The sequence below is a fragment of the Saccopteryx leptura genome, chromosome 6 (genome assembly GCF_036850995.1).
Source record: "Saccopteryx leptura isolate mSacLep1 chromosome 6, mSacLep1_pri_phased_curated, whole genome shotgun sequence".
In the NCBI taxonomy this organism is placed as follows: domain Eukaryota; kingdom Metazoa; phylum Chordata; class Mammalia; order Chiroptera; family Emballonuridae; genus Saccopteryx; species Saccopteryx leptura.
This window is the reverse complement of record NC_089508.1, coordinates 106,678,856-106,703,506: the sequence shown is the minus strand read 5'-3', so window position 1 is coordinate 106,703,506 and position 24,651 is coordinate 106,678,856. Positions and strand designations below refer to the sequence as shown.

The window sequence follows — 24,651 nt, the reverse complement described above, 5'->3', positions numbered from 1 at the left end:
ATTTCAACTGTTATCCCAGACTCGGTACAGCAATTTGTGTTTTGTGTCTTGCATATTTTTCATCAAACCCCTCCCAAGTTGTCCACCAAGAGGAAATTGTCTTTGCAAATATTAAACCAGTTGTACTGGTAATACAGTGTTTTACTTAAACCTGACGAATGTAATAAGAAACAAAATGGTGTAGAGATGATACAAATGGCATAAAATGAACAAAGAAAATTATGATATATAACAATAATGAAAGAAAATTATGATAAAATATGACTTAAAGATTTTTATAACATCATTTCACAGTACTGTACATATAGCCTACTCAACTTACAACCAAATCATGTTACGACCGGTCTGTTGGAACCAATCGTGGTCATAAGTCGAGCACTAGCTGTACTCACAACCGAAATATTTTTAGTTTCTGAGGTGGATGGCCCAGGCTGCTTAAACCAATTGAGCCATGGCTAAGGGATGGGAAGCAGAGAGAGAGAGAAAGAAAGGGAAGGGGAGGTGTTAGAGCAGTAGATGATCACTTCTCCTGTGTGCCCTGAATGGGAATCAAACCTAGGACATCCACATGCTGGGCTGATATTCTACAACTGAGCTAACCAGCCAGGGCCCTATCCAGTCCCTTATTAATAGACATTTGGGTTGTTCTCATTTTTGTGTGTGTGTATGTGACTACAAATAATGCTACTGTGAATATCCTTGAACAATCTCCTTGTGGACAAGTGCAGGGTAAATTGTTAGAACTAGAATTACAAGGTCAAAGGAAATGTGTATTTTAATTATTTTTTTAAAGATTTTATTTTTATTTTTTAAAGATTTTATTTATTGATTTTACAGAGAGAGGAGAGCGAGAGGTAGTGTTGGGCAGATAAAATGTATTATGCTCACTTTGTTAAAGATGACACAAGGAGGCCGTCGCCCAGGTGATATTAATGTGTGTTGGGGGCAGGCAGGATTGTTGGAGCCTGGGGCTTGGTTTTGGGATTAAGCCTTTCCCACCCTTTTTGATGTGGGGTGGTACAATCCAATCATGCCTTGGAGAAGTGACTTTGTATTGGAGACTTCCCTATTTTGTATATTGGATTAGAGGTTGTGAAGCTACAATATAAAATGGGGGCGGAACGAGAGTTTGCGCTCTTGGTTCCTGAGGTTAGCATGAGAGAGCAGAGAAAGTAGAGCCAGCAGCGGAAGGAGGCCACATGGAGGAGGCCAGGAGAAGCAGCCAAGATGGCGGAGTGCTGAGTGAGATGCCAGTTTGTGTAGAGTTTGTATCTGGGATAAGGAAGGAGATGGGGAACTGAGGAGAAGAAGGCTGGTGAGCTAGAAACCTTTGATTCTAGGAAACTCGGATAAGTCAGTGGCTTTGTGAGCACTGAGTGTGACTGGGTTTTGGAGCCCAGTGTGTATTTTTACTTGCCCGCCGGGTGCAAGGTAGGATTAAAGGCTATGGCCCATCAGTTTTTGGCTCCGCTGTTTCTTTACCGACTGTCCGAATCCAATGCGAACCTGCATGGGCCGGGCTGCTGTGATAGTGGCCCTGGCCGTGGCTTCTGGCTTTACAGGTAGGGTGGGGAGTGAAATGTATCAACTAATAGTTTCTTCACTTTAGTTGTTTGTTGATTGATTGTCATATGTGCCTTGACCAGGCAAGTCCAGGGTTTCAAACCAGCAACCTAATCATTCCAGGTCAATACTTTATCCACTGTTCCACTACAAGCCAAGTTATTTATTGATTTTTAGAAAGTGGGGTGTAAGAAGCATCAATTTGTAGTTGCTTCACTTTAATTGTTCATTGTTTCTCACATGTATCTTGGCCAGGCAAACCCAGGGCCTTGAACTAGTGACCTCAGTGCTCCGGGTCCACACTCTATCCACTGTGCCACCACAGGTCAGGCAAGTGTACTTTAATTTTCATAAATAATACCAACTTGCTCTCCAAAGAGGCTGTGCCAATTCATCCTCCCATCAACAGTCAGGAAGTGAGGTTATTCCTTGACCTCTCTCACCGGTCAAAGGCTTTGTTAAACTTAGAAATCTTTGCCTATCTGATAGGTGAAAAATGGTATCTCATTGTAATCTTAATTTTTATTTCACTAATTATGATTGAGGAAAATGTTTCAAATGTTAAGAAGTTACTTGTATTTTCTTTCATGTGAACTGCCTATTTATATTCTTTTTGTTTGTTTTGGGGGGGGGGGAGATAAGAAGCATTATCTCGTAGTTGCTTTACTTTAATTGTTCATTGATTGCTTCTTATATGTGCTTTGAGCCGGGAGGGGCTCAAGTCAAGCCAGTGACTCCTTGCTCAAGCCAGCAACCTTGAACTCAAGTCAGCGACCTTGGGATCATGTTGATATTTCCATGCTCAAGCCAGCGAACCTATGCTCAAGCTGGTGCCCTTGGGGTTTCAAAGCGGTCACATAGCATCCCAGATTGATGCTTTATCCACTGCGCTATCACCACTCAGGTGAACTGCCTATTTATATTCTCTGTGAATTATCCTTTTGGTTGTCAATCTTTATTTTATTGATTTATAAGAGTTCTTTAGCCTGACCAGGCAGTGGAACAGTGGATAGAGCGTCGGACTGGGATGTGGAGGACCCAGGTTTGAGACACCAAGGTCGCCAGCTTGAGCTTGGGTTCATCTGGTTTGAGCAAAGTTCACCAGCTTGAGCCTAAGGTCACTGGCTCAAACAAGGGGTCACTTAGTCTGCTGTAGCCACCCCTACCCCCCGTCAAGGCACATATGAGAAATCAATCAATGAACAACTAAGGAACCGCAACGAAGAATTGATGTTTCTCATCTCTCTCCCTTCCTGTGTCTGTCTGTCTCTATCTGACCCTCTCTGTCTCTGCCCCCCCCAAAAAAGTTCTTTATACAGGGGGTCCTTAGGTTAAAACAATCTCGACATACGACATCTCGAGTTTACGATACTCTCTCCCATAAAAACTTTAAAAAATTGAGACATGAGTGTTTCGGCTTACGCCGTTAGCGTCATAGTTACAGACTACATGGACACCCTAGTTTGGTTGCACATGGTGGAAGAATACGCAGGACAGGGTACAGTACAGTATATTTATATCCTTTTCCTTTTTCTGTGGCTTAGTTGTGTGTTTATGTTCTAGATTATGATTTTACAACCCTGTTAGGATAGGTAAATGACTTAGGCTAGGGTGCGTTTTGACTTACACCAAAATTTGGGTTACATCACTGTCCTAGGAATGGAACTGCGTCATAACCGGAGAACCCTCTCTATGTAAAGATAATTGGCATTTTTGTCATGTATAGTGTAATTAATACTTTCCCTACTTATTGTTTGTCTTTTGTTTGTAGGCTTGTTTTACTTACATATATTATAGATTCTGGGTTTTCAGTCTTATAGCAGGTTAGAATTCAATATATACATTGTGGTGTGCAAGAATTGACTTTTTTGGCCCTGGCCGGTTGGCTAAGTGGATAAACTGTCAGCTCAGCATGCGGACGTCCCAGGTTCTATCCTCGGTCAGGGCACACATGAGAAGACCATCTGCCTCTCTTCCCCTCTTCCCCCCCTTCTCCTCCCTTCTGTTTCTCTTCCCCTCTCACAGCCAGTGGCTTGATTGGTTCAAGCATTGGCCCCAGATGCTGAGGATAGCACTGTTGATTCAAGCATAGGCCCCAGACAAGAGTTGCCAGCTGGCTCCCGGTCGGGGCACATGCAGGAGTCTGTCTCTCCATGTCCCGTCTTTTCACTTAAAAAAAAAAAAAGAATTGATTTTTGTATCTTATCCTCATTTTTATTGCAGTCTCCATTCCCCTGAGGTGGCAGACACTTCATTTTGTCAACTCAAAGGTTGGCTGGTTCCTCATCCCCCCAAATTTCCTGGGATGGCCCTGAGTCCAGGTGATCTACTGCAGACACAGGAGGTCGGAGCTCATCCGACCCTCCAGGCCAGCAGTCCACCTGGCATGCACTGGAATTCCCGGTCTGGTCACTTGTGCTCCACAAGGCCCCTGGGCACCGCTCCACCCTCCATGCTCCTGCACTCCTGAGCACTCAGGACTCTTCTACCAGCCACAGCGCTGCAGAGGCCCATGTGCTTGACACATGACACAGATGCTTCCAACCTAGACCCTTGCCATTTTCTTCAGTTTGTCCCAGGAAGCTTGGGCCAGGATCCTTTCTCAGGGTCCCACCAATCTACAGCCCCCCCCCCCTCCACACACACACACAACTTTGTCCTCTTCCCAAGTCCAGGGACTTTATCTAGTTGGAGAGGCTGGTAAACCTCAGGATTCCTCATCATGCAGCGCCTCTAATCAATATCTGTGTCTTAGAGTCGTCTAAGGATTAGGAATTCTGAAACTCAGTTTTGCAAGACTTTCTTTCTACACTTTTTCTCATTCTGTCATCACGTTTTCACTGGGTCTGTGCACACAGAAAAGCCAGAAAGTGTGTGTGTGTGTGTGTGTGTGTATGTTTTTCTTGGGGATCAGAGAGGCCAAAGCTTATCAGGAGGAAAGCAGATGGGTATTAAACCCTGTGTACTTCCCAGAGCCTCTCCCAACAACTCTCAGCCACACCCATCGCTGCTCTAGACCTGTTCTCTCTTAGTCCCTCATCTGAAACCATCTGAGGCTGCCGTGGTTTGTGTGCCAGCTGGTGCCCCTTCCCTGGAAGTTCCTCCTAGTGGGTGGGGGCTGGCCCATCTTGCTATCCTCTGTGGCATCTACCCTGCAGGCCTCATACAGCTGAGAGCTCAGTCAGGATGTACGGTGTTGAAGCGCCTGCTGGTTTTAACAAACTAGGCTGTCCTTATCCTTGGTGCGTGCCAAGAAGGCTGGGAAAGGTGGGGCATTAGTGATGGGAGACTTACAGTGTCCCCACAATGGCCTCCTGGGCTTCTGCTTTTTCCTGGAGACTTTCTTTGACACCAAAGAACAATGTTTTCTCCAGAAAGCATTCTCTGAGGATGAGGCCTCCCCTCCCACATTCGTCTCCCCAGCCTCCATCCCTGGTCTGCAGGTGTTTCTTTAGGCCAGGGGGCTGGACAGTGTAAAGCGACCTCAGACCTCAGGGTCCCATGAAGGGGAGCTGTAGGGAGGTGCCTGGTCCCTACCTTCATTTGAGCATAGCCAGACTCATTCTCTACAATGATTTCATCCAACCCCTACCATACCCTGGGTTCCAGCTTTACTTTGCCTACTTGAGTCAGAGCTCCATCTTTAAGCCTTTGGGCCATGAGGAACAGGGTCCTTTCTGTGAGGTCCCACATTTCTTGGAGTGGAGATTGCAAAAGAATCCAGGCACCCTCATACCAAGAGACTTCTCCCTGCCAGGTTGCCCTCTCCCTGCCCTCTTTCTCTTTACCAACAGCAACAGCTCTCAGGACAGCACAGGAACATTTTCAGCTGGTCTCCAGCCTGTCAGCCCGTCCAGCATCCCCTGTGAGCTCAGTCTGCAAGCCGACCTAGTTACACTGGGCCCCTTCCCCAACATTTGTGCAGTTATACCTAGGCCTTGCTTCCTTCCTCTAGTTCTTTTCTGTTAATTATTCCTCTCCTCTCGCCAGGGTGAGTGTGGGCTTACCAGCTTGAGCACAGGATTATAGACATGACCCCATGGTCTCTGGTTTGAGCACAAAGGTCACTGGTTTGAGCAGGATGTCACTTGCTCTACTGTAGCCCCCCACCCCCTGGTCAAGGCACATATGAGAAAGCAATCAGTGAACAACTAAGGTGCTGCAACTACAAATTGATGCTTCTCACCTCTCTCCTTTCCTGTCTGTCTGTCTGTCTCTCTCTCCTTCTCACTAAAAACAAAAACAAAAACAAAAACAAAAAAATACTCTCCTCAGTAACACCATCTACCAGCAGCCTTGGGGTAATAAGGGAGGGTGGGTTATCCACAGGCCAGACTCACCTGGAAAATGTGGGCATTCAGGGAGATTTGGAGTCAGAGGAGGGTCTTGTCCCACTTCTGGCACTGACTTCTCTGAGCCTCTTTATTCATCAGTAACGTGGTGAAAAAAAGAACAGTACAGTACTTACCTCATGGGGCAGTGAGGGCTCCACGGGCATCATGTGAGTATGTATAAAATGTGTGGTCTTAGCCTGACCAGGCGGTGGCACAGTGAATAGAGCAACGGACTGGGATGCAGAGGACCCAGGTTCGAGACCCCGAGGTCGTCTGCTTGAGCGCAGGCTCATCTGGTTTGAGCAAAAGCTCACCAGCTTGGACCCAAGATTGCTGACTTGAGCAAGGGGTTACTTGGTCTGCTGTAGCCCTCTCCACCCCCCCACCCCCCCCATCAAGGCACATATGAGAAAGCAATCAATGAACAACTAAGGTGTCGCAACAAAAAACTAATGATTGATGCTTCTCGTCTCTCTCCGTTCCTGTCTGTCTGTCCCTATCTATCCCGCTCTCTGACTCTGTCTCTGTAAAAAAACAAACAAACAAAAAAAAAACAACCACACAAATATGTGGTCTCTATTATTAGTAGTATTATGTGAAAAGCTTTTTTCATTATAATTGATTCTGCTCCATCTAGCATAAATTTTGAGTCATATATTTTTGGAGACGATGAGAGGTTTTTTTCTACCATTTCTTTTCTCTATTTTACACAATTCTTTTTTCAATTAGATGGTGGAGATGGTGATGGGAGTGTTAGAGAAGAAAAACAGTACAGAGTGTGGAAGGAAAGATAAATAGGCCACTGGTGGCCTCACCTCCCATACTAGGTGCCAGCAAATTCAGCTGGGGCTGAATCAAGCTGGGAAATCCAATGTCAAGCTCTTCACCTCAGCAGCCCTGAGCCAGGTCTCCACCCCTGAAGGTGCAGTGTGGGTACTCCCCAGGAGCTCATACATGGAAAACAACCTCACCCATGGAAACCACAGAGCTGTCTCCATTACCTTGGGTCACTGTGGTTTGTCACATTTGGAATACAGGCCACCAGGGAAGGTGCTGAGCCCAGGAGACAGGGTCCCAAAGAGACACATGTTGGGGTCACTGCAATGCCAGGGTGTTGGTCAAATAAGTTTGTAAATATGATATATATGTTTGCTCGCTTGTGACTTATATTGGGTGTGGGGGACAGGCTATAAGCAGGCCAGGTCGTTGTAGCCTAAGGTTTGGTTTTGGGACTAAGCTTTTCCCCACACCCTTGACTGATTGTATGATCTGGGTGGTGCACTCTCATGAGGAATCCAATTATGCCTTGGATAAGTGACTTTGTATCAGAGACTGCCTTGTTTGTATATTGGATTAAGGGATTTTGGTTTTCTACACTATAAAGTGGGACAGACCAGGAGCTTGGACACACAGTTCCTGCTATCACGATTGCAGGGGCTTCCCTGATCCCTTGCCCTTCATGGGAAGAGCTGGTTTTCTGCTTTTCCCTTGTCTTCTTTTGTGGTTTGCCTGTCTTGGTGAGACACCAATAAATAGGATGGCCCCCCATCCTCTGACTCCGCCATTTCTTTATCGTCTGCCCGAATCCAATGGGAACCTGCATGTGAATGGCCACGATGGCGGCTCCTGGCCTTACACAGGGGTACGGGAGCAGGAGACAGCCAGCCAGGAACCCAGAGGACTGGAAGGCCCTCAAGTCATGGCAGTGATTGGTTTTCTTATAGGGAGGCCATAGCCTGGAGAGGAAACAGGATGCTAGAAGCAAACCGTAGCACAGCATTGAGAACACCCTGTTCTCATCAATGTGAGAAGGGCTAAATTTGTAGGAATATCCATACAAGGGAAGGCTGAGCAGAAGGATGAGAAATTGCATTATATATGAATGTGAAAGGAATATGACATCCAAGATTAAGTGAAAAAAGCAAGATGCAGACAGTGTAAAAGATAAGCGACCATTTGTATTTTTATTTACATGTACATTGAGTGTACATAAAATGTTATTGAAAGGATTTACAAAACAAAATAAAAACAAAGCCCTGGCCAGTTAGCTCAATCAGTTAGAGTTGTTCCTTGAAACACAAAGGTTGCAGGTTCGATCCCTGGTCAAGGCACATATGAAGCAACCAATGAATACATAACTAAGTGGAACAATGTAATGTATACAGTACTTCTCATGCTCTCTCTATCCCTTATTTTCTCTCTATCTCTCTAAAAACCAATCAATAAAAAACAAATAAATTATTAAGAAAAAAACCATGCCCTTGCCAGATAACTCAGTTGGTTGGCGCCTCATGCTGGAGTGCAGAAGTTGCTGGTTAGATCCCTGGTCGGGGCGCATAGAGGAACAGATGTTCCTGTCTGTTCTCCTGCTCTCTCTCTTCCTCTCTAAAAGGTCAATAAAATAAAACATTAAAAAATATATATTAAAAATAACACTTTCAGGGAGTTGTTGTTTTATGGTGTAGGGCAGATAAAATAGGTATATTATGCTCACTTTGTTAAAGATGGCGCTGCCCACGTGGAAGCCCGTCACCCAGGTGATTGCTTGGGATGGGTGTGATTATATTAATGTGTGTTGGGGACAGGCTGTGGGCAGGCAGGATTCTTGTAGCCTGGGGCTTGGTTTTAGGACTAAGCCTTTCCCACCCTTTTTGATGTAGGGTGGACTTTGTATCAGAGACTTCCCTATATTGCATATTGGATTAAAGGTTTTGATTTCTGCACTATAAAGTGGGGCAGACTGGGAGCTTGCTCTCTCAGTTCCTGAGATTAGCATTAGAGAGGAGAGCAGAGAAAGGCCATGTGGAGGAAGCCAGGAGAAGCAGCCAAGATGGCAGAGTGCTGAGTGAGAAGCCAGTCTGTGTATAGTTTGTGCAGAGTTTGTGCAGGGAGAAGGAAGGAGATGGGAAACAGGTGAATAAGTCTGGTGAGCTAGAAACCTTTGATTCTAGGAAACTCGGATAAAGTCAGTAACTTTGTGAGCACTAAATGAGTGGGTTTTGGAGCCCAGTGTGTGTTTTTACTTACCCGCCGGGTGCAAGCTAGGATTAAAGATGATGGCCCACCAGTTCTTGGCTCCATTGTTTCATTACCGTCTGTCTGAATCCAATACGAACCTGCATGGGCCAGGCGGCTGTGATGGTGGCCGTGGATACTGGCCATACATTTGGCATAGTCTGTGGCAGGATTCGATACAGATGAATATGGAGCCACCACCACCTTTGAGCGGTAGAGTAGAGGACTGGCTGCTGTTATGGTTCCCCATGGCTGTCCTTTTGGGTAACATAGGCAGGCTGACTTTTACAGCCATGAGAGAGGAAACCGAGAGCTCTGTGGAAGAGGCTGCCCAAGACCTGCAAACCGAGCAGTGGAAGGAGCTGGAGCAAACGTGAAAGAAAGAGATGCCAACCCTGGAGCTGAAGCAAGCACCAGAAGAGGCCGACCAGGTTTGCGAGATTTGTTTGGAAATGGAGCAGACGCTGGAGAAGGAATCACAGGTTCTTGAGTTGCAGATTGCCCTGGACATTGTGGAGAGCCAGCAGTGGCAGGAGGCCGGGGCTGAGGCTGAGGCTAAGGCTGAGGCCGGGTCCGGAGCTGCAAGGTCTGTGGAGCAGAAGGCTGCGGCAGCCTAGGGCTCGAGACCGGCAGCGGGAGCTGGTGTTTTCAGTTCCTCTTTGAAGGATGAGGAGAATCAGGCTGGAGTTGCAATCTGCAGTCTCCAGAAGATGAGAGCCCAGCAGCAAGGAGTACTTGCTATGTCCCTGGTAGGTCTGCGATTTGGGGGCATAGGGATGAACGCCATCATGCTCTCCGGAGCAGAGATGGAAATGCTGACTGCCATTGCCACGTGCTCCTTCTTGGGACAGTGTAAGATCTGCTAGGATGGCAGGGATGAGGGGGGTGGCTGAAGCCCATGTGCGTAGACTGATTTCCTGGACTATGACCAGAATGAGCACTGGCTCCTTTGTTGGATGGACTTACAGATTTTGGACAATGTGAAATACCCTGATGGGGGTGGGGGGGTGGCTTTGCTGGAAGCACTCCCCTGCCCCGGGAAGTTTTTCCCATGGCTAGAAAAAAGGCAGAGGACATTTTGCACTTTGGGCTAAGTGCTCAGAGACTGGTGAAATGTACCTTTGTAATTGTTGAGACTATGATTTGTGCTGTTGTAATTTGTGTAATGTGCCTAATTTCCTTGCACAGGGATGCTGGTGGTGTAAATTGTGGGTAGTAAAGCTGCCGGGGTCCAGCCCCGGGGGGGATCCAGGGGTCCCACAGGAGGAGACGGCGTCGGCGAAAATGGAGTGAGAGAGCCGAATTCTTTTCTTTCTCTTTATTCTCTTGTTAGCATTTACTGCCAGGCATCTCTGCCAAATGCTAGTATAGCTCCCTTTTTATACACGCACACCGAGTTACAATCACATGGTGTTAATTATTATTTTTGTTTCACTATGTTTTCATGTTTCCGGATAACAGTTAATTTACATCTATGAGTCACAAATCAGGTAGCAAATCATTCAAAATACAAAATAACTTGAATAGCGATAACAACATCAGTAAAAGCTTTTTAGAGTATTAGTTCTAATAGTTAACTAACTTTACTGCTGTTGTGAGTTAAGGGGCAGAGAGAGATTTAGCAGACCACTAACAATGGACCACCGCTTGCTCAGGTAAATGGCCTTGAGTTTATGCAGTGTCCTACTTTTTCTCACAAGATTTTAAAAGGCTTGCCTTTAAAGAAATTAACATAACATTAAGAATAGCTTTCATTCAAAGATATGCAGAGTGCACTTGCAAGATAGCCCAGCAGCAACACAAGACATTCCATGGATTTCCCTACATTTTTAAATCTCATGAGAACATCTCATTGAGAAAGCCTAGCAATTGTCTTTAGTCAAAAGACAATTCTCTTAGTAAAACATTCTTTTCTTGCTGACTACGCTCTCATCCTAGGCCACACAATGGGCCATCCTACTATACCTTACCTAAGATACTATTGTCTAATCAAATATTACTTATTTATTATATTTAAACACTAGTTAAGTTCTGACTCTATTCTTCTCAGAATATACCACTATTTGCAGATCAAATAAGCAAGAAGAAAGGAATGTTTCTCTACTTATCACATGAAAAGGCTAGGGAGGAAAAATGTTGAGTTAAGTGAAGGCCGAAAGGTGCTCTGTGCACAGCCACTGCCTCCTACCCATTCACAAGTCACAATCTATTCTTTCTAACATGATTAAGAAGGAATTCTCCTACAAACTTAACCCTTTACGAGGGATATCATAGCCAGCCTCTTATGTCTATGAGCCCAGTTCAAGGGGCTTACAGGCTTTTCTGTGGAACTCACATCCTCTATCTCATTTCCAAAGAAATCACTACGAATCTACAGGGAAAGCACGGTACTATTATCCCTGTGCCATAATTAATAGCACATACCCAGAAAAGGGGGGATATAAGGCCAGATTAATTCAAAAAGTCAAAGGGGGAAGTATCGTTGTGCCTTTCTGTTGGGCAGATAAAATGTATTATGCTCACTTTGTTAAAGAGGCCGTTGCCCAGGTGATATTAATGTGTGTTGGGGTGGGCTAAAGGCAGGCAGAATCCTTGTAGCCTGGGGCTTGGTTTTGGGATTAAGCCTTTCCTACCCTTTTTGGTGTAAGGTGGTACAATCCTATCATGCCTCAGAGAAGTGACTTTGTATTAGAGACTTCCCTGTTTTGTATATTGGATTAAGGGTTTGGATTTCTACACTATAAAATGGGGACGGAATGAGAGTTTGGGCTTTTGGTTCCTGAGGTTAGCATGAGAGAGCGGAGAGAGTAGAGCCAGCAGCTAAAGGAGGCCACGTGGAGGAGGCCAGGAGAAGCAGCCAAGATGGCGGAGTGCTGAGTGAGATGCCAGTTTGTACAGAGTTTGTATCTGGGATAAGGAAGGAGATGGGGAACTGAGGGAAATAAGGCTGGTGAGCTAGAAACCTTTGATTCTAGGAAACTCGGATAAATCAGTAGCTTTGTGAGCACTGAATGTGACTGGGTTTTGGAGCCCAGTGTGTATTTTTACTTGCCCGCCGGGTGCAAGCTAGATTAAAGACTATGGCCCACCAGTTTTTGGCTCCATGGTTTCTTTACCGACTGTCCGAATCCAATGCGAACCTGCATGGGCTGGGCTGCTGTGTTGGCAGCCCTGCCTACTGGCTTTACACTTTCCTTTGCGGTGACTTTGTCACCCTGCAGCCATTAGTCTTCACTGCAGTGACTTTGTCACCCCGCAGCCATTGGTCTTCTCTGCTGTGACCTTGTCAGCCAGCAGTTGTTGATCGGCTCCCGACATAAAGCGAGCATAGGGGTGGATTGTTGGGCAGATAAAATATATTATGCTCACTTTGTTAAAGATGGCGCTGCCCACGTGGAAGCTCATTGCCCAGGTGAATGCTTGGGATGGGCATGATTATATTAATGTGTGTTAGGGGTGGGCTGTGGGCAGGCAGGATTCTTGTAGCCTGGGGCTTGGTTTTAGGACTAAGCCTTTCCCACCCTTTTTGATGTGGGGTAGACTTTGTATCAGAGACTTCCCTATTTTGTATATTGAATTAAAGGTTTTGATTTCTGTTCTATAAAGTGGGGCAGACCGGAGCTTGCTCTCTCAGTTCCTGAGATTAGCATTAGAGAGGTGAGCAGAGAAAGGCCACATGGAAGAGGCCAGGAGAAGCAGCCAAGATGGTGGAGTGCTGAGTGAGAAGCCAGTCTGCGCATAGTTTGTGCAGGGAAAAGGAAGGAGATAGGGAACAGAGGTGAATAAGTCTGGTGAGCTAGAAACCTTTGATTCTAGGAAACTTGGATGAAGTCAGTAACTTTGTGAGCACTAAATGAGTGGGTTTTGGAGCCCAGTGTGTGTTTTTACTTGCCCGCTGGGTGCAAGCTAGGATTAAAGATGATGGTCCAGCCTGACCAGGCGGTGGCGCAGTGGATAGAGCATCAGACTGGGATGCGGAAGACCCAGGTTCGAGACCCCGAGGTCGCCAGTTTGAGCGTGGGCTCATCTGGTTTGAGCAAAAATTCACCAGCTTGGACCCAAGGTCGCTGGCTCCAGCAAGGGGTTACTCGGTCTGCTGAAGGCCCGCGGTCAAGGCACATATGAGAAAGCAATCAATGAACAACTAAAGTGTCGCAATGCGCAATGAAAAAACTAATGATTGATGCTTCTCATCTCTCCGTTCCTGTCTGTCTGTCCCTGTCTATCCCTCACTCTGACTCTCTCTCTGTCTCTGAAAAAAAAAAAAAGGTAATGGCCCACCAGTTCTTGGCTCCATTGTTTCATTACCGTCTGTCCGAATCTAATGCGAACCTGCATGAGCCAGGCGACTGTGATAGTGGCTGTGGATACTGGCCATACATATGGGGACAAACTTTCAATTGGGGAAGATGAAAAGGTTTTGAAAATGGCCGGTAGTGATGGTTGCACAGCAGTGTATTTAATGTCACTGAACTGTATACTTAAAAATTATTTAAATCAGCAATTCTCAACATTTTCCTCTCATGGCACACATAAACTAATCACTAAAATTATATGGCACACCAAACACTGTACTGCAGATGAATAGGGGCCACATTGTGAAGCTGACAAGCCCAGGGAAAGCGTGCATGGTGGCCTTGGACTCAGACACCTAAAGAAATTACACAGGATGGTCTGAAATTAAAACTTTCTAACTAAAAGCTGTTCATGGTAGGTAGTCATGTCCTCAGCGTTGGAATTCATTGGAGTCCGAAAAGACTAGAGTAACAAGCTTTATTGAAAGGAAGAAAGGAACCCTGCCGGGCACTTCTGTGGGGAGAAGGTGCACCGAAACAGACTCTGAGGCAAAATTTTATAGGGTAAGGGAGAGCTTTGAGCAAGTGTGCATTGAGTCGGCAGTTCTGGTATGCTCCCTTCTGCAGTTTTACAATTTTGGCTTCCTGGAATGCTTCTCCTTGGGACGGTCGACCTTGAATGGGAACACAGCCAACAAGAAAAAAATGTTTTGCCAAGAGAATTGTTTTGTGACTTGAAGGCAGGTCACTGAAACAGGTCTATGTGACTGAAGGCAGTTGCTGAGCTTTTTTCTCAGTAAAACATTCTCATAAGATTTCTGTTCTTTTCAAGGTTATCCCTTGAGATAAAGAGAGGAATGTTGTGGAACCATAGAAGCAACAGCAATTAATGCCTTTTGATATTATATTGTTATTAAGCTATCATGCAGATGTATTCCATGTATCTTTGAGTAAAAGTTATGTTTGATGCTATGCCAATTTCTCAGTAAACAAGCTCTTTGAAATCTTGTGAATAAAAATAGGACACAGCGCAAACTCAGGGCCATTTGCCTGAGTGAGCAGTGGTCCTTTGCTAGTCCACAATAATTTCGTCTGCTGATCTCTCTCTCTCTCTCTCTCTCTCTCTCTCTCTATGCCCCCGATTCACAATAACATGAACAGAATAAAAAGAAAAACTATACAATGGGAGAACATTTTCGACAATATGTCTGATAAGGGGTTAATAACCAAAATTTATAAAGAACTTGTAAAACACAACACCAGAAAGATAAATAATCCAATCAAAAAATGGGCAAAAGAAATGAATAGACACTTCTCCAAAGAGGACATAGAGATGGCCAATAGGCATATGAAAAAATGCTCAACATCACTAATCATTAGAGAAATGCAAATTAAAACCACAATGAGATGCCATCTCACACCAGTCAGAATGGCACTCATCAACAAAACAACACAGAGTAAGTGCTGGCGAGGATGTGTAGAAAAGGGAACCCTCCTGCACTGCTGGTGGGAATGCAGACTGGTGCAGCCACTGTGGAAAACAGTATGGAGATTCCTCAAAAAATTAAAAATGGAACTGCCTTTTGACCCAGCCATCTCACTTTTAGGAATATAACCCAAGAACACCATATCACTCATTCAAAAGAAGAAATGCACCCCCATGTTTATGGCAGTATTGTTCACAATAGCCAAGATCTGGAAACAGCCCAAGTGTCCATCTGTGGACGAATAGATTAAAAAGCTTTGGTACATATATACTATGGAATACTATGGGGCCATGAAAAAGAAGGAAATCTTACCTTTTGCAACAACATGGATGGACCTGGAAACTATTATGTTGAGTGAAATAGGCCAGGCAGAGAAAGAAAAATATCATATGACCTCAATCATTTGAGGAATCCAAGGAACAATGTGAGCTGAGGAGCAGAATTGAGACAGAGGAGGGATCAAAAGGACCAGCGGAAAAGAGGACAGAGGGAAAGGGGATGATAGGATGGGATCAACCTGAAGGGAAGGGGGGAGGGTGCTGTAGAGAGGGGGGACAAGGGAGATGTTGAGGGGAATACGGGGGGGGGGGATGCCTTTGGGGCGACACTAGAATCTATATAAACACAATAAATTAAAATCAATAAAAAAATAGGTAAGATAAAAGAAGCAGCAATTGCTAAGGCTGAAGGAGAAACCAAGCCTAGCTGGATGATGGCTGAGAAGCAGCACAGCGCAGTGGCCGGCTCCTTTACCAAGATGTGAAGGGCCGGGAGACACAGGGCACTGTGCCACTCCTGGGGGCAATAGCAACAGTGCTCCAACTTGCTCCTACTCCCAACTGAATCCAGGAGAGACTTGGTGGAAGAGGCCACTGCCTGACACTGTGACCTTCCTTCCAGGGTCACAGCCAGCCTGGATGACCTTGCAAGGAGGACTAACAGGAAAATCATTGCCGCCCCCCCCATCCCTCTCCACATTCCCTTTGATCTCTCCTGGGCTTCCCATTGGCCGACACCAAAAGGCAGCCAGAGGGCAAGGGAACCGGTCTTGCAGGATCTGTCACACGGGTGGGCCCTTTTTGGACACAAGGTAGGATAGGAAAGGGAGGAGAGGATCTGGAGAGACAGAGGTATGATGTCCGACATAGCTTGCAAGCTGAGGAGCCAGCATCATCCCTTACTACCTGGGTGTTCTTAGGCATTATGTTCTGTAACACAAGGTAAAAATTGTGCTTATTCCAGAGGCCATTATGAGAATTAAATTTGTTAGTGTCTGATATAAATGTAAAGTGCTTAAAGCAATGCCAGGCACATGGAAACACTGACATGTGAATTGCTTTATTTAGTGGAGCTTAAGCTGAGACTGGGCAGCCCCTCCCCCCTGCTGTGAGAGGACTGGGAGGAACCAGCAGTGAGTGTCCAGGTGGGGCTGGCCCTTGAGAATAACAATTATATCTATTCATCAAACACCTCCGCACTGCGTTGGGCCTGTGGTGTCCATTGTCATGAAACCCTCACCGCACAAGCCAGCTTTGTTGGTGGACTCATATACTAGAGCCTTCCGGGGCGACTGCGAGGCTAAAGCTTGGGGAAGCCCTGCCAGGCCAGCAGCCATAAAAGGCTCACTCCCAGCGGGGACGCTCACCCTGGCAGCACTCCCTGCTCTCAGTGCTCCTTTTAAACCCAAAGCCCAGGAAAGATTTACTAACTACAATATATTAAAAAATCAGAATTGGAAATAGCCTCTACTTACTGAATTACTCTCAGCTTTCCAAGTACCTCAGAAATTATACAGAAAGTAAATTCTCATTTAAAAATATGGTTTATGAAGAAGTCTATTAAAAGTGTCAAATTACCAAATCTATTCACTTTAAAATGCAACTTGAAAGGTGATGTCAGGCGTTAGCATAACCACACAAGGATTTGTAGGTCTAACACTTAGGTTAAAAAAAAGGGTGATTCAAATTAAAAATAATAATAAGCCCATGTTGAAGGTAATGCACTGTTGGGCAGATAAAATATATTATGCTCACTTTGTTAAAGATGGCGCTGCCCACGTGGAAGCCATTGCCCAGGTGATATTAATGTGTGTTAGGGGTGGGCTGTGGGCAGGCAGGATCCTTGTAGCCTGGGGCTTGGTTTTAGGACTAAGCCTTTCCTACCCTTTTTGATGTGGGGTGGTGCAATCCCATCATGCCTCAGATAAGTGACTTTGTATTGGAGACTTCCCTTTTGTTTGTCAGGAGAATGGCAATTGATCAAAGCAGTGTCTGCCTTCTGGAGGCCTAGGAGCAAGGAACCTTTTCCCTACTTTCCAAGCCCTTACCCACCACCTGTATAGAAAGTGTGACCTGAAACAAAATGTCAAGATGGCTTTTGCTGGGGAAAAAATTTCTCCCCTCTTCTCAGACCACCGGCCATCTGAATAAAGCACCCATAAAGATTCAATCCCTGTCTCTGTGTATTGGATTCGTAGTGACAGGCAGCACGAGCCAAATATTCTGGTTTCAGCACAATAACTATGTCCTCTGATTTGGACCCTATGTCCAGGACGAGGTTCTGTCCTCTCCTGAGAGTATTATGGGAAGCGTCAGGTCCTTTCTTTCAGTTCTTGAGACTTCAGCCAACCAGGCAGACACTGGTCAGAACATTCATCCAGACATGTTTTTGTATCTGTTCCTTAGTGTATTTCCAGAATCCCCCATGGACAACTTGCTTCTCAACCACCAGATACCATCCTGCTATGCTGACTCTTGAGAGGCTAAGACAGCACTGGGAAGATCCCAGATCATCTTTCCTTTGCTCTCCTCCCTCTTGCCTTGAATGTCAAAGTTCAGATTGAACTGGACATAAGGGAGAAGTAATAAAAACCATAAAGGAAGGGGCTGCCCCTCCCATTCATGCACACAGAGATGCATGCTGGAAAGAGGCCAAGGGGCCACAGGCCAGAAGCTTCTGGTTCTTATCTGCAAGGCCAGAGCACTGGGCAGATGGGATCTTTATGGTCAAGAATGTAGATCAAATGGCCAGCAGCCCTTTCCGGGATCACTGGATAATTTATGATGCCTATGAGCCCCAGGCTGCTTCTCACACCTTGATAAGAGAAGGGGCAGGGATCAAGTCCTTCACCTGAAGCAGCCATAATCTGCAATCAAAATAGCTGTTTTCGCCTGACCTGTGGAGGCGCAGTGGATAAAGCGTCAACCTGGAAATGCTGAGGTCGCCAGTTCGAAACCCTGGGCTTGCCTGGTCAAGGCACATATGGGAGTTGATGCTTCCAGCTCCTCCCCACAGAAACCCTTGGCTTGCCTGGTCAAGGCACATATGGGAGTTGATGCTTCCAGCTCCTCCCCACCTTCTCTCTCTGTCTCTCTCTCCTCTCTCTCTCTCTCCCTCTCTGTCTCTCTCTCTCCCTTTCTCTCTCCTCTCTAAAAACTGAATAAATAAAAAATTAAAAAAAAAATAGCTGTTTTCAAACGAACCTCCTAAATGATCAAGAGATCCACACTTGTTTCTTGCAGGGAGGACAGGGCCAGGTCATTGGCTTAAAGACGTGTCAGCATTTCACTCATTCAACACATGTTTATGGAGCACTTATTATTCACCATGCATTGTGCTGGGTGGGGGAAAATAATAGTGAGCAAAACAGAAAAGTTCTCTGCCCTATGGAACTTATATTCGAGTGGTAGAAGATACACGATAAACAAATATGTAAGATAATTTAAAATGGTGGTATGTTTAATGAGAGAAATGAAAAGGTATTGCAATAGAGTCCCTTAGAAATGATGGTCAAGGAATCAGCATTTCATCTGAAGGGATGAAGGCACTAGCCATGTAATAAACTAGGGAAAGTTATCCAGGCAGGGGGAACAGAGAATGCAAAGGCGCTGAGATGAGACATAGCTTGACTTATTCAGGAAACGTTAAAGATGTATTTCTGAACTATGAGAACTACTTAGAGATCTAGCACTAAAGTTCCGGAATGAACCTTTACAAGATGCAACAATCCTGTTAAGGGTTTACAATGCTCACAGGATCAGAGTGTCCAAAGCTCTGGGCCTTTATTTTTAGGCTACATGGTGTGGAAGGGGTGGCCTATGAGCCCCCCAGAGGAAGAAGAAGATGGTGGCAGCTCCTCCTACCTTAGGGGGTTTGAAAATTCATTCTGATCAGGGGAGTGCAAATTAAAACCACAATGGGATATCACTTCATACTTGTCAGTGATGCTGTCATCTATAAATCAATAAAGAAGTGTTGGTGAGGATGTAGAGAAAAGGGAACCCATGCGCCCTTGCCAGATAGCTCGGTTGGTTGGTGCGTTGTCCCAATGCACACAAGTTGTGGGTTTGATCCCTGGTCAGGGCACATACAGAAATAGATCTATGTTTCCATCACTCTGTCTCTTCCTCTTTCTCTCTCAAAGCAATAAATAAATTTTAAGAAGGATGAGGAGACCTATGTGCATTGTTGATGGGATTGCAAATTAGTACAGCCACTGTGGAGAACAGTATAGAATTTCCTCAAAAAAGTTAAAAATGGAATTACCATATAATCCAGCAATTCCACTTCTGGGTATTTATCTGAAGAAAACAAAAACACTAATTTGAAAAGATATACACACCTTATGTTCATTGCAACTTTACTAGTAATAGCAAAGATATGGAAGCAACCCAAATGTTCATCAGTAATGACTGTATAAAGAAGAAGTAGCTGGCTGGTTGCCCAGTTGGCCGGAGCATCATCCTGAAACACCAAGGTTGTGGGTTTGATCCCCAGTCAGGGTACATATGGGAAGCAACCAATGAATGCACAACTAAGTGGAACAACAAATGAATACTTCACCTCCTCCCACCTCTCCATCTCTCCAAAAAATCAATCAATTATAAAAAAAAAGAAAAGAAAGACAGCCCTAGCTGCAGTGGTGGGTTTAGTTGGTCCTCACCAGTTCGGCAGAACCAGTACCTAATTCCTTGATGAGTTCAGCGAACCGCTTGTTAAAATGGCACTTGTAATCAGGGTTCTCTCTAAGGTGGACGCCTGGGCAGCTGCCCAATGTGGAAATCACAAATTTACATTCCTTATTCTTTTTTAATATTCATCTGTGCAACAGGGTAATCTAAGACCCCGTAATAATGTTCATTCTGTTCATAGGTGAAAAAATTTTGACAGACCTATGCTTGTAATATTTATTCATTTCATAAAACTCATTGTACCTTTGATGAAACACTATATTTTAATTCCCTCACGTTAGTTACTTCAGTAAACAAACATATAATGTAAAGAGAAAAAAGTGCCAAACTACCGGGGGGTGACAACTTGTATTGTTTTTTGTCATGTATTATTTAATACTTTTTTCATTAATATTTTAAAACTCTTTTTTATAACATAATCTAGTTTTGTGTACCTCTTTTATTGTTCTTATTTAAGTATTAAATGCATGAAATAATAAACTACCTTCTGGTATATCATTTTTTTATACTTAAAACAGTCATTAAGGCAGAGAATCAACTTTTAAATTACAGCTAGTGCTTGACTTACGACCATGATTGGTTCCGACAGACCAGTCTTCACATGATTTGGTCATAAGTTGAGTAGGCTATATGTACAGTACTGTGAAATGATGTTATAAAAATCTTTAAGTCATATTTTATCATAATTTTCTTTCATTATTGTTATATATCATAATTTTCTTTGTTCATTTTATGCCATTTGTATCATCTCTACACCATTTTGTTTCTTATTTTTACATTCGTCAGGTTTAAGTAAAACACTGTATTACCAGTACCACTGGTTTAATATTTGCAAAGACAATTTCCTCTTGGTAGACATCTTGGGAGGGGTTTGATAAAAAATATGTAAGACACAAAACACAAATTGCTGTACCAAGTCTGGGATAACAGTTGAAATGGTGCATGTGGAGATGGTAGTGCTGTAGGAAGCTGGTCCTCACTGTCGTACACCCAGCTGGGCAACGCTTGCGCTGCCAGACGTGGAGCAGTTGTGGCTAGTGATTGTGGTCGTAAAGTTGAATGATCGTAAGTTGATCAATATTTGTATTTGAATTCTACCACTGCTTGGCTGGATAGTTCAGTTGGTTAGAGCATCGTCCCAAAGCACAGAGGTTGCCGGTTCGATCTCTGGTGAGGGTACATATAGGAACAGATTGATGTTCTTGTCTTTCTGTCTCTCCCTTTCTCTCTAAAATCAGTAAAATAAACATTAAAAAAAAAAAAAGATGGTAGCTCCTGCCAACTGAAAACTCCGCGGATTTGTGGAGTTGAAGGGTGTGGCGGGCTGCTCCTGTGACCTGAAAGCAACAGAGGCCATCAGGTTTCAACCCCCAGGAGTGTTTCACTCCAGCCCTGCAGAGAGATGTCTTAACCACCATAACCAAAGAAGAATATCATATGAGGCAAATGGCCATAACTCCTTTATCTTATTTATCTTTTATTTTTTTTAGAGAGAGAGGAGAGAGATGAGAGGCATCAACTCATTGTTGCGTCACTTTAGTTGCTCATTGATTGCTTTTCATGCTTGCCTTGACTGGGGACTCAATCCAAGCTAGTGACCCCTTGCTTAAGCCAATGACCTTGGGCTTTAAGCCAGTCACCTTTGGGCTTAAGTCAGTGATGATCCCATGCTCAAGCTAGCGACCCTGTACTCAAGCCAGCGACCTTGGGGTTTTTAACCCGGGACTTCAGTGTTTCAGATCAGCACTCTATTCACTGCACCACCACCTGTCAGGTGCCATAACTCCTTTATAGCAAAGGAAAATTGACTTTTGATACTCATGCATTGGTTCAGGACTTGGAAGCTCATGGAGATAATAATACAATAGCTAACAGTTCATTTAAACCCCACCAGAATAGACGTGTTCATCTTAGAGAAAAGTGAGTTTGCAAATCTGAGAGCAGAGAAAAAGAAAATGAAAACTGAATTAGAATAAGTTGGGAGGAGGTGGGGGAAGAGTGTAAAGAGGGGCAAATGTAAGGTGACAGAAAATTATTTGATTTTGGATGGATATACAACATAATCAACAGTTCAATTGCTATAGAAATGTTTACCTGAAATCTATGTACTCTGATCAATGTCACCATGTTAAAGTTAATTTTCTAAATAAAATTTAAAAATTAAAAATAAACCCAAAGAATTAGAACAAGTTAAGCAACAACTGATAAATGAAACTGGTTGAATTGGAGCAGATAATAAACTAGCCACCAACCTAGAAGGGAGCAAAGTAACAGATATGTTTACAGATCAAGATAACAAACTTATGGAAACAACCACAGAATTTACCAAAAAGGATACCAAAACCAAAAGTATTATTTCAGAGACCAATAATAAAATTGACACTGAAATTGCTTCTATAAAAATGCTTCTGGAGCCTGACCAGGTGGTGATGCAGTGAATAGAGCATCGGTCTGGGACTGAGAGTACCCAGATTCGAAACCCTGAGGTCACCAGCCTGAGCACAGACTCATCCAGCTTGAGTGCAGGCTCACCAGCTTGAGCGCTGGGTTGCTGGCTTGAGCAAGGGATCATAAATGTGACCCCATGGTCTCTGGCTTGAGCCCAAAGGTCTCTGGCTTGATGCCCAAGGTTTCTGGCTTGAGCCCAAGGTCACTGGCTTGAGCAAGGAGTCACTGGCTCAGCTGGAGCCTCCCAGTCTAGGCACATATGAGAAAGCAAATCAATGAACAACTAAGATGCCACAGTGAAGAATTGATCCTTCTCACCTCTCTCTCTCTCTCTGTCTGTCCCTGTCTTTCTGTCTTTTGCTAAAAGTAAGTAAATAAATAAACAAAAATGCAAATGCTAGTGGAATCTAACAAACTTGAGACAGTTTGTTATCTTGCAGCCTCAGGGTTTATTTGCCTTGGGAATTTACAGAATCTGGGAATAGCAGTGAAACAACTATGTTATGCTCTTAGTGCCACTGTTATTAACTTCTTAGAACACTGCACCAGGATTGATTTAACTTGAACATTGAAAGTTGTAACAAAACTTAATAAAAGAGGATTATTCAAAGTAAATATGATCTTAAAAGAAGTATTTTAGAATGAGATGTATTTTGTCTTTGTTTTGATTTAAAAAAAATTATTGACTTATTGTGGTGACATTGGTTAATGAAATTATATTGGCTTCAGGTGTATAATTCTATCACACATCATCTGTATATTTTTATTTTATATCGAAAATTTGTCATTCAAATCTTGATTAATTTGAGATATAAAGGCCTCTTATCTTTATCCTTTCACATATAGCTCATAGAAACTGAATGAGCTGGCCATGGCTAGTTGGCTTACTTCTGTCTCTCTCTCCTCCCTCCTACCCTCCTGTAGTCATGGCTCTATTGGAGCAAATTGGCCCTGGATGCTGAGGATGGCTGAGGATGGTCTCTGCCTCAGGCTCTAAGAAGAACTTGGTTACGGAGCAACAGAGCAACCCCCCTAGTGGGCTTGTCAGGTAAATCCCAGTCCTGGTGCATGTGGGAGTCTGTTTCTCTGCCTCCCTCTTCTCACTGAATTAAAAAAGAAAAAGAAAGAAACTAAATGAAGTTTCTTGTGTTTGCTAAAACAATTGTGTAAATCATAAGATATCTTTGGTATCTGTGCCTGTATACTTTGTTACTATATTCAACTTTCCTGGTAACTGTTGCACAGTTACGTTTTATTTTTTTTTAATTTATTAATTTTCAAGAGAGAAGGTGGGGGATGGGAAGCAACAATTCATAGCAGTTGCTTCCTGTATATGCCTTGACTAGATATGTCTGAGGTTTCGAACCAGTAACCTCAGTATTCCAGGTTGATGCTTTATCCACTGTGCCACCACAGGCCAGGCACAATTATCTTTTCAAATACAATAGTATAACAAAATTGTTTAAATTTTAAAAGTGACAACATATAATTGGAGATTTTCTTTTTGTAATGAACAATAAAAACAATGAATTAAAAAATGTTGAAAAAGAAGATGTGGCCAATATATACAATGAAATACTATTTGGCAATAAAGAAGAATAAACTCTTGCCATTTGTAGCAACATGGATAGACCTAGAGGTTATTATGCTAAATTAAAATAAGTCAGAGGAAGACAAATACTATATGATTTCACTCATATGTGGAATCTTAAAAAACAAAACAAATGAATAAACAAGACAAAACAGAAACAGGGTCCTGGCCGGTTGGCTCAGCAGTAGAGCGTCGGCCTGGCGCGTGGGGGACCCGGGTTCGATTCCCGGCCAGGGCACATAGGAGAAGCGCCTATTTGCTTCTCCACCCCCACCCCCCCTCCTTCCTCTCTGTCTCTCTCTTCCCCTCCCACAGCCGAGGCTCCATTGGAGCAAGGATGGCCCGGACGCTGGGGATGGCTCCTTGGCCTCTGCCCAGGCGCTAGAGTGGCTCTGGTCGCGGCAGAGCGACGCCCCGGAGGGGCGGAGCATCGCCCCCTGGTGGGCAGAGCGTGGCCCCCTGGTGGGCGTGTTGGGTGGATCCCGGTCGGGCGCATGCGGGAGTCTGTCTGACTGTCTCTCCCCGTTTCCAGCTTCGGAAAAATACAAAAAAAAAACAAAAAAAAACAGAAACAGACCCATAGATATAGAGAACAAGCTGGCGGTTGCCAAAGTGAAGGGGGCAGGGGATGGGAATAATAATAAAAAGAGCAGGGAGCCCCAGAAAGGATGGGCCCCAGCTTGTAAATCCCTCAGAAAAGAAAAAGAAAGTTCAGCCCCTGGGTGGGTTGGTGCTTTGGCTGTTTGAGAAAGAAAACCCAGCAGAGACCAGGATGGACCCCGTGACCCACCCAGCTGTCCCTGGCGGTAGAAGCGCTTGCTCCTGTTCTCTTCTGCATGTCCCCAAATTGACAAGCTATGGTCCATTGTTTCTCTAAGTAGTGTAGGGTCCTTGGGGACATGTGAGTAGACGTGGTGTATTTGGATGATGGGTCATTGCCAAGGAGTG

The 24,651-nt window shown here is 44.4% G+C and overlaps 1 pseudogene; it reads left to right on the top strand.

Moving 5' to 3' along the window:
* Positions 1-21,484: 21,484 nt before the first annotated feature.
* On the top strand, positions 21,485-22,677 carry LOC136377146 (coiled-coil domain-containing protein 90B, mitochondrial-like; annotated as a pseudogene).
* Positions 22,678-24,651: the final 1,974 nt, after the last annotated feature.